This window comes from Heterodontus francisci, chromosome 24 (assembly GCF_036365525.1).
Source record: "Heterodontus francisci isolate sHetFra1 chromosome 24, sHetFra1.hap1, whole genome shotgun sequence".
NCBI lineage: Eukaryota > Metazoa > Chordata > Chondrichthyes > Heterodontiformes > Heterodontidae > Heterodontus > Heterodontus francisci.
The window spans coordinates 66,220,296-66,232,581 of NC_090394.1; the positions used below are offsets into that span (position 1 = coordinate 66,220,296).

General features: G+C 41.7%; 1 protein-coding gene across 5 annotated transcripts in view; it reads left to right on the forward strand.

Moving 5' to 3' along the window:
- Positions 1–12,286, forward strand: part of septin12 (septin 12) — a 414,646-nt gene that overhangs the window by 195,655 nt on the left and 206,705 nt on the right. The window contains exon 1 of one of the 5 annotated variants that reach the window (XM_068056458.1): positions 790–858. The exons of 3 other annotated variants lie outside the window; for them this stretch is intronic. The gene's annotated coding sequence lies outside the window, so the exon portion shown is untranslated. Of the gene's footprint in view, positions 1–789; positions 931–12,286 lie in introns of those variants that run through there. One more of the 5 variants, XM_068056457.1, reaches the window with a different exon arrangement.

Consider the following 12,286-nt stretch of genomic DNA (forward strand, 5'->3'; position numbering starts at 1 on the left):
AGCTCTTTGAAAACAAATTGCTCCTTGCAATTTACAGCGTTTAAGTGATTCCCAGCAAATATCGCAGTATATATTTTTTTGTTCTCAGTATTGGGCTGTGGAAAGGGTTCCAATGGAAGGAACTCGAGGAAAAGTTGCTTCCTTCACTTATGTGTTTCAGCTTGAGCTGCAAAGGCTGAAATGTGAACTTGCCTGCTGCGTGGGTAGTGAGTTTCAGTTTTCAGCTGGGGCTCCTATAGGGGCACGTCCCATCCAGGGAGAAGGCTGACTGGGATTGCTCCAATGACCAGCAGGTGAGCTTGCACAGGGTTCAAGCGTCCTGACATTTTGTTCTTGCTTGCTTTTTTTTTAATTTTAAGTTCTGTGGGAAGGGGAATCGATTACACTGAGGGAGAACAAGCTGCTGGTTTGAAATGTTACAAAACCATGAAGGAAGCAGATGAATACAGACTTAAGAACAAAGTTGAAGTTGTTTTTAAAGGCAACAAAATCCAGGCCCTCTGTTGCAGTTTAACATTACGCACCAGCCAACTACTATTCTCCTAATGGTATTATGCATTCTTGATTTTGTTCCAGTTCACTTCCTTGAATATCCCTACCAAGGGTCACTGTTGAATTTGTTTCTTTTGCTATCACCACCATCCAACACACAGCAATTGTCACATCGAAATTTCCAGTGACACTCCATCATGTGACGTGAAGAGGAGGAGGACTTTTGTTGCAAAAGTTACCAAGTGATTCATTATCTTGTATAAATTCTCCAAATGTAATCTGTACTCAGGACATGACTATGCTGCATCGAGTGTAATGCACACCAGACTGAACACCGACAGAGTTGTGGCCATGAGTCCCAGCAAGGTGAGTTGCTAGTCTCAGCAGACCCATCAGAGCCAGGACTAAGCACTTCTCCATCGAGAAGCAAGTCACGAGGTAAGTTAACCCACGCGATTCCTCACGCTTCTACTTAGAACCAGCTGGAGTGGCTGGAAATAGGTTATCTCCTTACATCTTGTCCAGGTCGGGACCTAAAAAGTGGAGGGTGTCTGTTTTATGCTGAAGAACAAGCTCTGTATATAATATTTTTGAAGCGTTTTAAAACCACATTCTTCCTGCTTTAAAAAAATATCTCAAACCATTTAGCCCTTTATGCTGGAAATAACCTGCAGCTTCCAGAAAGGAAGCAAGCTTTTTCCTTATTAAACAGCAGCTCTAGTGATTACTGTCATTTTCTTTTGTTGTGTGTTATTGGTCAGTTAAAGTAGGAGTGTATTACAGAACTACAGCATTCAGGAAATTGAAAACAATTATTGAGGATACTTGTATTGACTTAAGATTATATTTATTCTGTTCAAACAAACCTAAACATAATTTTCAGTTTTCAAGGAAGAAGCTTTAGCAATAGCCAAGTGAATCCTGTACCTCCTCCGCAACCTTCAGTTTGGGTCTAGGGCATGTGGAGTGACACATCCTATGTGGACTGGAGCAAGCAAATGATTGACTGTGGTTCAGCCGTACATAGCTCTGCTCTGTACTAAGTAAGAGTAAAACAAATTTGTGATATAGCGCTTGACTTTCTTATCTTTATTCAATCAGAGGCAAAGCAACACGCTAACTCTTTTCATTGGCCAATTGTGTTTATGCAGAAGCTCTCTGGGAGTCACAAAATTATCAAAGATTGTCAAATTGATAGGTGATAATGTAACATTTTGCTGAAATTCTTGTGTTATATCTAAATTTTGTGTAATTTATTCACAGTTTTGAGAATTTGTAACTTGAACCAAATTAAACATAAGTGATATTTAGTTCATGCTTAAACATGCATTTGTCCAGTAAAAAGACTAGCATTAATGCATCATTTGTTTAAGATGTTAGTGATACCACCCATACTATTAGGGTGACAAAAGATATATTTGATTTCACTACCCTGTACAACTCACACTTACTGCTAAATGAGCAGGATATGAATGTGCCTAATGTGTATATTGAGTAATGCTAGTGCCACCTCACTTGATCTGTAGCAAGTGCACAACGGTAGCCTCAGTTGACTTCCTCCCTACGTGGAAGCACTTTTACTGCACAGTGTCCCTGATGCCAACTTTGCGAGTTCATCACGCAGGCACATTGGTCCCAACCCACATACACTAGGCGTGCAATCCAGAGCAGTGCTGCCCTGCAAGGGGAAATATTTAAGTACGTGGTGCTCGTCTGTAGCAGTCTTTCAGTATTGAAAGAGTTAATATCTGGTCATTCTCGTTGCTGCATTGACGGTCATAAAAGGCATCTGCAGTTGATTGCCGGGAACAGCCACATCACTGCAAACCTGAAACCTTAGTGGAGTCAGTGTTTTGACTGTTTTCTCTCCGTTTTAGACAACAGTTCTTTGTGTGCTGTCCTCTGCAGATGCTTGCACTGGGTTGCTGCTCCTATTTGTGCCTCGTCACGGTTATACTCTATTGAACAATCTGTTTCTGTAGCAGTGTTTCAACTGACCATCTAATAGGGGGTAGGGAAAAGATGTTTAGTTAGGAAACAGGAAGAAAGAAAATCCCGGCCATAAATGTGATGACATACGAATAGCAACAAAGGTGAAAGGATGAAGAAAAAATGTAAATTTTATTTTGTTTCGAAGGGTGCCAGTGTGCACTGAAGCGTCTGAAACTAACATGCTCGCAAAAAGCCTTCAACAGCTGTTCATTTAGAAATAGGTTCTTGCTAAGTGGTGAGTGGAGCAAGTTTTTGGCTAGGGCAGAAGGAGATGCTTGACGTAGCAACATAATTGGAACAGCACCTTGGATGCTGGGATGGGATTGATTCTGACCTCAAGAGAAACAAGTTAAACTTAATTTCATCTTAAAGTGTCCCATTTGTCCTGAATGCCCATAAGCTTTTATTCTCCTACCACTTTTACGTTAATGAAAAGTGGTTCAGGTGCTTATCAACATAAAAATAGCAGTGCAGCTTGGAAAATTGCCAGGCATGTTAAAGCCCTGAGGTACGAGGCCTCACCACAAATCATTGAGCTCTCACAGAGAGCAGTATAACTCCAGTCTAAAGCACCTCCAAAATTCTACAGACTATGTAAGCCTCCTTCAAGGATAAGGAGAGGAAATTGTTGAAAATTAGACTTTAACTGCTGAAAAAGGTCAAACTCATTTGTAATTTGAATATTTTTTGATAACTTCACAATATAAAAAGTAGCTCAGACAAATACTTAGACAAGTTCTAGACATGCCTTTTTAAAACAAACATTAAACTTTTTTTTGCCATACAAATATTTCTGGTGATTGTAATTTGGTGTCCTAGGCCCAACCATCTTCAACTGCTTCATCAATGAGCTTCCCTCTATCATAAGGTCAGAAGTGGGGATGTTTACTGATGATTGCACAGTGTTCAGCACCATTCGTGACTCCTCAGATACTGAAGCAGCCCATGTCCATATGCAGCAAAATCTGGACAACATCCAGACTTGGGTTGATAAGTGGCAAGTAACACTCGTGCACACAAGTGCCAGGCAATGACCATCTTAAACAAAAGAGAATCTGACCATCTTAAACAAAAGAGAATCTAACCATCTCCCCTCGTCGTTCAATGGCATTATCATCACTGAATCCCCCACTATCAATATCCTGGGGGTTGCCATTGACCAGAAACTGAACTGGACCAACCATATAAATACTGTTGCTACAAGAGCAGTTCAGAGGCTGGGAATTCTGCAGTGAGTAACTCACCTCCCGACTTCTCAAAACCAGTCCACCTTCTACAAGGCACAAGTCAGGGGTGTGATGGAATACTCTCCACTTGCCTGGATGGCAACACTCCAGAACAACAATGCTCAAGCAGCTCGACACCATCCAGGACAAAGCAGCCCGCTTGATTGGCATTCCATCCCACCACCTTCAACATTCATTCCCTCCACCACCGGTGCACAGTAGCAGCAGTGCATAGCATCTAAAGGATGCACTGCAGCAACTCACCCAAGCTCCTTTGACAGCACCTTCCAAACCCACAGCCTCTACCACCTAGAAGGGCAAGGGCAGCAGATGCATGGGAACACCACCATCTGCAAATTCCCCTTCAAGTCGCACACCATCCTGACTTGGAACTATATTGCCATTCCTTCACTGTCACTGTATCAAAATCCTGGAACTCCCTTCCTAACAGCACTGTGGGTGTACCTACATCCCAAGGACTGCAGCAGTTCAAGAAGGCAGCTCACCACCACCTTCTCAAGGGCAGTTAGGGATGGGCAATAAATGCTGGCCTAGCCAGCGACACCCATATCCCATGAATGAATTAAAAAAATTAGGCTTATAACAAAGTAATGTTCATTTTAGTTTTCTTTTACTATTCTGTTTCAAAGCTAAGTTATCACCTTGCCGTGCCCAGTAAACACACTTTCATTTAAAAATCCAACCTCTGTTGGGTTGGGTCTCAATTTCCACCTATGTAAATGGATCAGGCTGATGGAACAGGTCCTTGAAGATCCTACAGGAGAAGCTGTTGAGTTATAACTTATGAAGGTTTTGTCAATGTTTAGCTGTCAGTGGAATTAAATCTTGCTAATGCTAGCTATAAAATGCATAGAAAATTGTTATGGTTATCTTGCTATGAGTTATTGTGACCCATCACTGGTAAAACCTAAGAATAGAGTGTGCATTTATAAGTACTCATGTACGTTGTAATATAGATGTAGCACGTGTGCAATCCACATGGCTGCCTCCAAACATTAGGCTGACCAATTCAACAAAATACGAGGGGGAAAAATAACATTATTGGAATTCCAATGGGAAGCATTCTCCTCGAGTTTCACGCTGACCATTTAGCTGCTGCTGAGGCAATTGATGATTGACAATTGGCAACAGGCAGACCATGTGATTTAATAACCAGAGATAAAATGTTTCGTGCTTGTAGAGGAAATGTTAAAGGGATATAACTGAGCACTTCATAGCCACCAATAAGTTTATCCTTAACTAAGGCCTTTTTCCAGTTGCTGATCTGAAATAGGACTTGTCTTACAACAGAATGATTATCAATCATGTAGCTTAAGATTCCTTTGATCTGAAGCTTTGATTTAAAAAATGGAAACATACACGTTTACTCATCCATATCTGTTGCTTATCTACTTGCACACTGCCAGCCAGTAGCTGGGAAGTCAGACAATATAAGCTGCTGACCATTTCATATCCATCATCAGCAAATGGGGCTGCATGATTTGTTGCTCAGGATTGATGTCTCATCATCCTAATTGGGAGTGCTCCACTATCAACAACATTCCATCTCATGGTCTCACTGAGAACTGCTGAACCTGATGCACGAGAGGAAGGGGGGACTCATACCAGTATTGTCAACCCTCCAGGATTGCCAGGAGTCTGCAAGAATGAAAGACAAATCTCCAGGACACTGTTGTGAGCAACTCCAGGAGAAAACTATGTGCAATTAAAAAAAGACCAAAGTGTTAAAAAAAAAATTCTTCTTGCAAAATAAAAATGGACATGGGTAAAAGGGCTGTTTGACTGTCAGGAATCATCCAATTGGGTAATGAGTCTGTTCGCTTTCCACTTGGTGTGGGAAGGCAGGGCACCATGAGGATAGACATTTCAGATTTTCAACATCTGCAGTATCTTGCTTTTATTATATGAGGATAGACATGTTGGGCGACCAATGGAGGAGTAGGGGGGGGGAGGCAATTGGGGGCTGGAGTCATGTGATGACACCTCCAGGAATATGTCCAACCAGAGTTGGAAACCCTAATTCAGACTGAGATGTGTAGCATGATGGTGGAATACATTACTGTGCTGATGTCTCTTAATTAAAGTGACCTCTCTTCACATTCTTCTGTATTACTTATCTTTGCCTGGCGAGCCAGAGGTAGGAAGGTTTCAGTGATTGCACTGTCTTACGGCTGGAGACTATATGCAGCCAAAGAGCTATGGACGTGGTTGAATAATGTAAACAGTCTGGTCAATAGAGATTCCAGCGTTTCAGTTGAGTATCTCTGGTGGAAGGCAAGGGTCAGCAAGAAATGTTGGCAGGGCTAAGTGTGCATATGGTCTGTAGAAGGAATGGGTATATGGGGTTGAAGTTGAATTTAAAGTGTTTTCTTTTCATTTGATATTTTTCTGTTTAGTGATTTGCAGGCACTATGTAACTTGTGGCTAGTTGTTATGGTAGAGATACATAGAGAATTGCTAGTATAGAATATATTTTTGGAACCTATTTGTTGAGTGAACAGAGTAAGTAATAACGGAACCAGCAGTGGCAGAATATAAAGACATGTTTTCACATTAAAGTTGCAACATTCAATCGTTGATGCAATTTTTCTGCTTTGCTAGTAGGAATTTCAGAAAATTCTTTCTTTGGCCTCCTTGTCTCGAGAGACAATGGGTAAGCGCCTGGAGGTGGTCAGTGGTTTGTGAAGCAGCGCCTGGAGTGGCTATAAAGGCCAATTCTAGAGTGACAGACTCTTCCACAGGTGCTGCAGATAAAATTGGTTGTCGGGGCTGTTGCACAGTTGGCTGTCTCCTTGCGCTTCTGTCTTTTTTCCTGCCAACTACTAAGTCTCTTCGGCTTGCCACGCTTTAGCCCCGCCTTTATGGTTGTCCGCCAGCTCTGGCGATCGTTGGCAACTGACTCCCACGACTTGTGATCAATGTCACAGGACTTCATGTCGCGTTTGCAGACGTCTTTAAAGCGGAGACATGGACGGCCGGTGGGTCTGGTACCAGTGACGAGCTCGCTGTACAATGTGTCCTTGGGGATCCTGCCATCTTCCATGCAGCTCACATGGCCAAGCCATCTCAGGCGCCGCTGGCTTAGTAGGGTGTATATGCTGGGGATGTTGGCTGCCTCGAGGACTTCTGTGTTGGAGATACGGTCCTGCCACCTGATGCCAAGGATTCTCCGGAGGCAGCGAAGATGGAATGAATTGAGACATCGCTCTTGGCTGACGTACGTTGTCCAGGCCTCGCTGCCGTTGAGCAAGGTACTGAGGACACAGGCTTAATACACTTGGACTTTTGTGTTCTGAGTCAGTATGCCATTTTCCCACACTCTCTTGGCCAGTCTGGACATAACAGAAAACTAATCATTAAAATAATACCCAGCTTTATCCATTTTAAAGAAGCTGCCATTCTGGCAGTGAAAGTTTAATTCCTGGAATGTGTGGCTTGTGCATTGGGCTGTGGCTCTGTGACTGATGGGAGCCCAGGAGTAAAGTACACGACTTGTGTCTTAATGAAAATGATATTTATAGCCAAAGAGCTTGATTATTTTCCATATTTGACAGCGAAAAGAAAATCTTTTAACAGACAAGGTTCTGCAACTGTTGCCTGAAGAGTGAAAGGTTGACTTGTGTGTGAGGTACCACAGTATTAAGGTACAATTTGGTAAATTTATAACACAATAATGATCAATGCAGTCAGTTATTGGAAGGCTGTCCAACCTCTTGGAATTGGAAGCCAGACACCTGTGTTAAACCAGTGAGTGAGCTGCATGTGATTACACAGAAATGCAAGGATCCTCGTAACAGAACGTTCAAACTCTTATTCATGAAAATTGCAAGATCCCCAGTCACAGAAAATTGTGACCTAACATAAACAAGAAATGTAAGATCCATCATACACAAAAATTGCAGAATACCGTTCAGACACACATCACATGATCTCTCCTGTGCTTTCCACCACTACCTCCCTGTTTACTTCTCCTGACCTTTTATGCCCTAATCCCTACCCCTATTTTCTTTCGCTCCTTTCCTCCTATAGTCTTTCTCCTCTTCTCCCCCTCCCCAGGGCTTTCCAGTTAGGAAGATTTTACCTCAGCTCTTTAAGCTGCTTGGGAGTGGGAAATTGGAAAAGGCTGCATCACGACTGATGCAAAAATTTGATACAAACCCACTAATCAGGAGCAACCTTTTCCAGTCCTACAACCCCCCCCTCCCCCACTTCCAAACTCTCCAGTCATCTGACTCTTGTACGTCCTCTCCTCTCTTTGCTCCCACATTGGTGGCAGTGCCTTCAGCCTCCTAGGCCTCACGGTCTGCAATCCTCTCCCTAAACTTTCTAACTGCAGAGAGTGATGTCCTCGGGACTGGACTGGAGTGAGTTCTAGCTGAGTTTGGTATAGGGTATGAGGCAGTGATTGAAAAACAAAGACTGCAGCAGCTGAACACAAAGGCTTCTCCTTTATTCCTGTTTTAGTTTCACTTTGCTGGCATGTGTGTTCTACAGCAGCTTCTAGAGTACACAATGCAATTGCAATTTCAAAACACTACATCCTCTCTTCCTTTTAAGATCATCCTTAAAATCTCTTTTTCACCAGCTTTTTGATCACTTCTCCTAACGTCTCCTTATGCAACAGTGAAGCACCTTGGGACTTTTCATTCTCCAGTAATGACGGTATATGAATTTAAGTTGTTCTCTGGTGCCAGGGAGTTTAAAAGACTGTGGCTGAACTGACTTTGCACATAAGCATGCAATGGTGAAACGTACTAGGGTGGGACTTCAGAGGCTGGATAAAAGGAGCTTATGGGTTGGACTTGGCCCACAGGTTAGATGTTGGACGCCCTTGCATTAGTATACCAGCAGCTGCCATTCTCTGTAATATCCCTGTACTAGAACGCTGTGTCAGTCCTGGGAAATATACAGGATGTTTGATTCATTCGGCACTGCTCTCACATCCTACCAACCCTGCCTTCAATAAGTAACTGTAGATCTACTTCCTTGAAGCAATTCCAGTTTATAGGAGAAAAGTTTGGGTCATGAGCACTGACATTTCTTTACCATTACTTCTGGCTCTGAATTCTTGTGGTCCAAAAATTCAGAGTTGTCATTATAGTCAAAAACATGCCGGACATTTTTGCTCGACAATGCATGAATAACTGCTGTGATAGAAATTCCAATTTGAAGGAAATTAAAATTTATGGCATTTCGATTAGTCGCTTGCCAGAGATTAAATGCAGTAGCGAGTAAATGTTATTTCATGGCATGGTCTTGGGAAGTATAGTATGTGCAGTGTTTTACTTTACTGTGGATTTCACTTGGTAAGTGTAACTATTTTCAATGCACTGAAAAAATGCTCAGTTGATTGAAGTTGGCGGACAGATGTGTTATGTCCCATGTTGTTTTTGTTTCCTGGACTCTGAACTGTTGAAACCTGTAGTGGTTAAGTACAGAGAAACTAATATTTTAGTAAATAGCTGATATCATCTGTTCTTGAGCACTGTTTAAAAAAAAAGATTTGCATTTATAGCACTTTTTTCACCCTCAGGACATCCAAAAGCACTTTACAACCAATGAAGTACTTTTCTGAAGTATAATGCAGGATATGCAGAGCAGATTTACACACAGCAAGGTTCCACAATCAGCAATGTGATAATGACATTATAATTAGAACCACAGACATTTGTTTTTCTATTTGGAGTGTTTAAGTAAGAGAAGTTTTATTGAAAAATGTAACATTTAAATTGCACTTTGGCACTGCAGAAACACTGTGGACCCCTTTTCTTTTTTTTAAAAAAAGCAATAAGTCTACCTGTATTATTCTTCGGACTTGTTGATGCATTCAGAAAGATCACAAGCGTGACGACAGCTAGGCGTGGTGGGGGGACTATTCATTGTTCAATAGAAACCTACACACCTTCCTCCCCAGCTCCCCCATCAACACAGAACCTAAACTGCCTCTTGAAGGATTCCAAAGCATTTGCCTCCATTGACCTACCTGAAATGCCACTGCAAGTATTGAATACTCTTTATGTAAAGGAGTGCATGTTGTCGCCAGTTCTGAACTTACTTTTTACCGGTTTGCACTTGCGTTTCTTTGTCCTGCAGTCATCACTTATCTGCTTAGCATCTTGTATACAAATTTAAGGTTATTTCAGATGCAAGGCTGAAGAGCCTGCTATTTTGTGGGCTTTCCTCTTGTTTCAGTGCTTCGATATTAAGAAGCAACCATGTGACTATTCTTTGGGCCTCTACCAGGGTTGACTGTTTTCCTTGTGCCTCAGTAACCAGAAGTGAAAGCAATACTTGAGGTGCAACCTAACCCATGTTGTTTCAGGATAAAGTCTTCACACTTAAGGACAGATTTTCATCTTTAGACGCAAGTTGAGCAGGTAACGCAGCAGGCCTGTAGTCCTCCTCACTCAACTTTTCGCTCTGTCCTGGCAATGTTTTATGCCCTAAAGCAGAAGGGGGTGACGTGCCCCGAAATCGTCTGATCTGATCTTTGGCTGACTTTTATTTAAAAGTACTGTTTTGCGACGCATTTGAAAACATGCCATGAGCAGATTAATTATTGGAAAAATCTTACAATTTACAATTTTGTTCTGTCTTTGAAAATGCTCATGCCAGAAAGCAATGATTAAAATAAATTCTGAACTGCTCGTGTGAACTTCTTAATGACTGGTTATGGGCCAGCATTAGTAGCTGCATAAGAGCAAAGCTCCAACCATCTTCCTGGAGAGGTGAGATTGGTAGTGAGGCCAGATTTTGAGAGCTTGAGGAACAACACCCTAACTTTCAATTAGGCAATTTACAGCCTTCCGGACTCTATATTGAGTTCAACAATTTCCGAGCATGATCACACCTCCCATTTAGTTTGGATAGCAGCAGCTGCTGTTGCTATTTACACCTCTAGACCCATCTTTTGTTTTGTTACTTGTCCCATTACCATCTTCATTTGCTTGCACTATCATCCTTTTTGTCATTTAATCTCTCCTACCTATCCTGGACCTTTTTTAGTTCTTTCCTCCCTCCCCACTCTCCCTGCCTCTGTACTTAACTGAAACTTCTTATATCGCTGACTTTTGCCAGTTCTTCCTCCACAGATGCTGCCTGACCTGCTGAGTATTTCCAGTATTTTCTGTTTTTTTTCCCAGACATATTTTGCTTTTGTTTAGTGAGGAGTGGGTTGGTGTGAATGGAAAAAAAAACACACAAAAATAGGGATAATTCAGCTGATGATGAAGCCGCCCAGCGTTTGCATTTAGCCTGGAAAGAGCCAACACGTCATGAAACTAAGGAAACATCTCTGCAGTAAACAGGAATTTGTCCAGAAGATAGATCTTTCAGCACATATTGTGAAAACTGGCAGAATGAGGTCCATTGGTTGAACTAGTGTTTGTCTTTCTGTGCCTCTATTTATTTACATGTGCAAACAGCACCCTACAAGTACCTCCTTTTACACTCACTGAAAGGTTTTATCTTGATGTGAGCAGAAACAGTCAGATTGCGCAAATGACCCAATTGTCCTATCTTGCAGAATTGAGAGTTGGCAATGTTGCAGTTTAAAATGCTTTTAGAGCAAAGATTTGTTTCTAGGGGCTTTAATATCGCACTCACAAATAGCATTCATTAAACAAAGCCAACTGTGAAAAGCAACAGGGCTCCTTCAGCTTTGCAGTGTTAACCAGTTTTAATCATCAAAACCATTTGAGAATTAGTTACTAAAAGCATAGCCAAGTACAGAATACTTGCCCATCTTTGACTTGGAGTATAGTGTGTCAGATAATTATTTTAGGAAGATACTGAATTGAAGTCTGCCTTGAGAATGGAATTTACATACCTCCAAGCTGAGCAAACCTTTGGGCAGTCAATATCGGAACAATATTTCAGCTGTTCCAAGTAACTCATACTTTGCAAAGCAAGATACAGTCCAAATGGAAGTATTCAATCTGAGTTTACTGGGGAAACCAAGTTTTAAAAATTATGTAGTAAGGTTTTGTGGTGCTGAGAAAATCTATCTCATTAAAGTTCTGATGATTTTTGCAGGCTGGTTATAAATGAGGATTCATTCTGGAAACTATACGTAAAGCACATTGTACAGTTTATATGGACCAACTATCTGATCTACAACAACAGCTTGTATTTATGTAGCATCTTTAACATCATAAAATGTCCCAAGGCACTTCACACGAGCGTTATGAAGCAAAATTTGACACTGAGCCACATAAGTCGATATTAGGGCAAATGACCAAAAGCTTGGTCATAGAGGAAGGTTTTAAGGAGCATCTTAAAGGAGGAAAGAGAGGTAAAGAGCTGGAGAAGTTTAGGAAGTGAATTCCAGAGCTTCGGGCCCAGGCAACTGAAGGCACACCTGCCAATTGTAGAGTGATTAAAACCCAGGATGAACAAGAGGCCAGAGTTAGATTGATACCTAAATCTCCCATCTTTCTTGCTCGTGCTCTCTTTTTCTCCCTCTCTGAGGCACTCCTCAAAACCTACCTCTTTGGCCAAACTTTTGGTCACCTGTCCTAATGTGTCCTATGTGGCTCAGTGTCAAATTTTGTCTG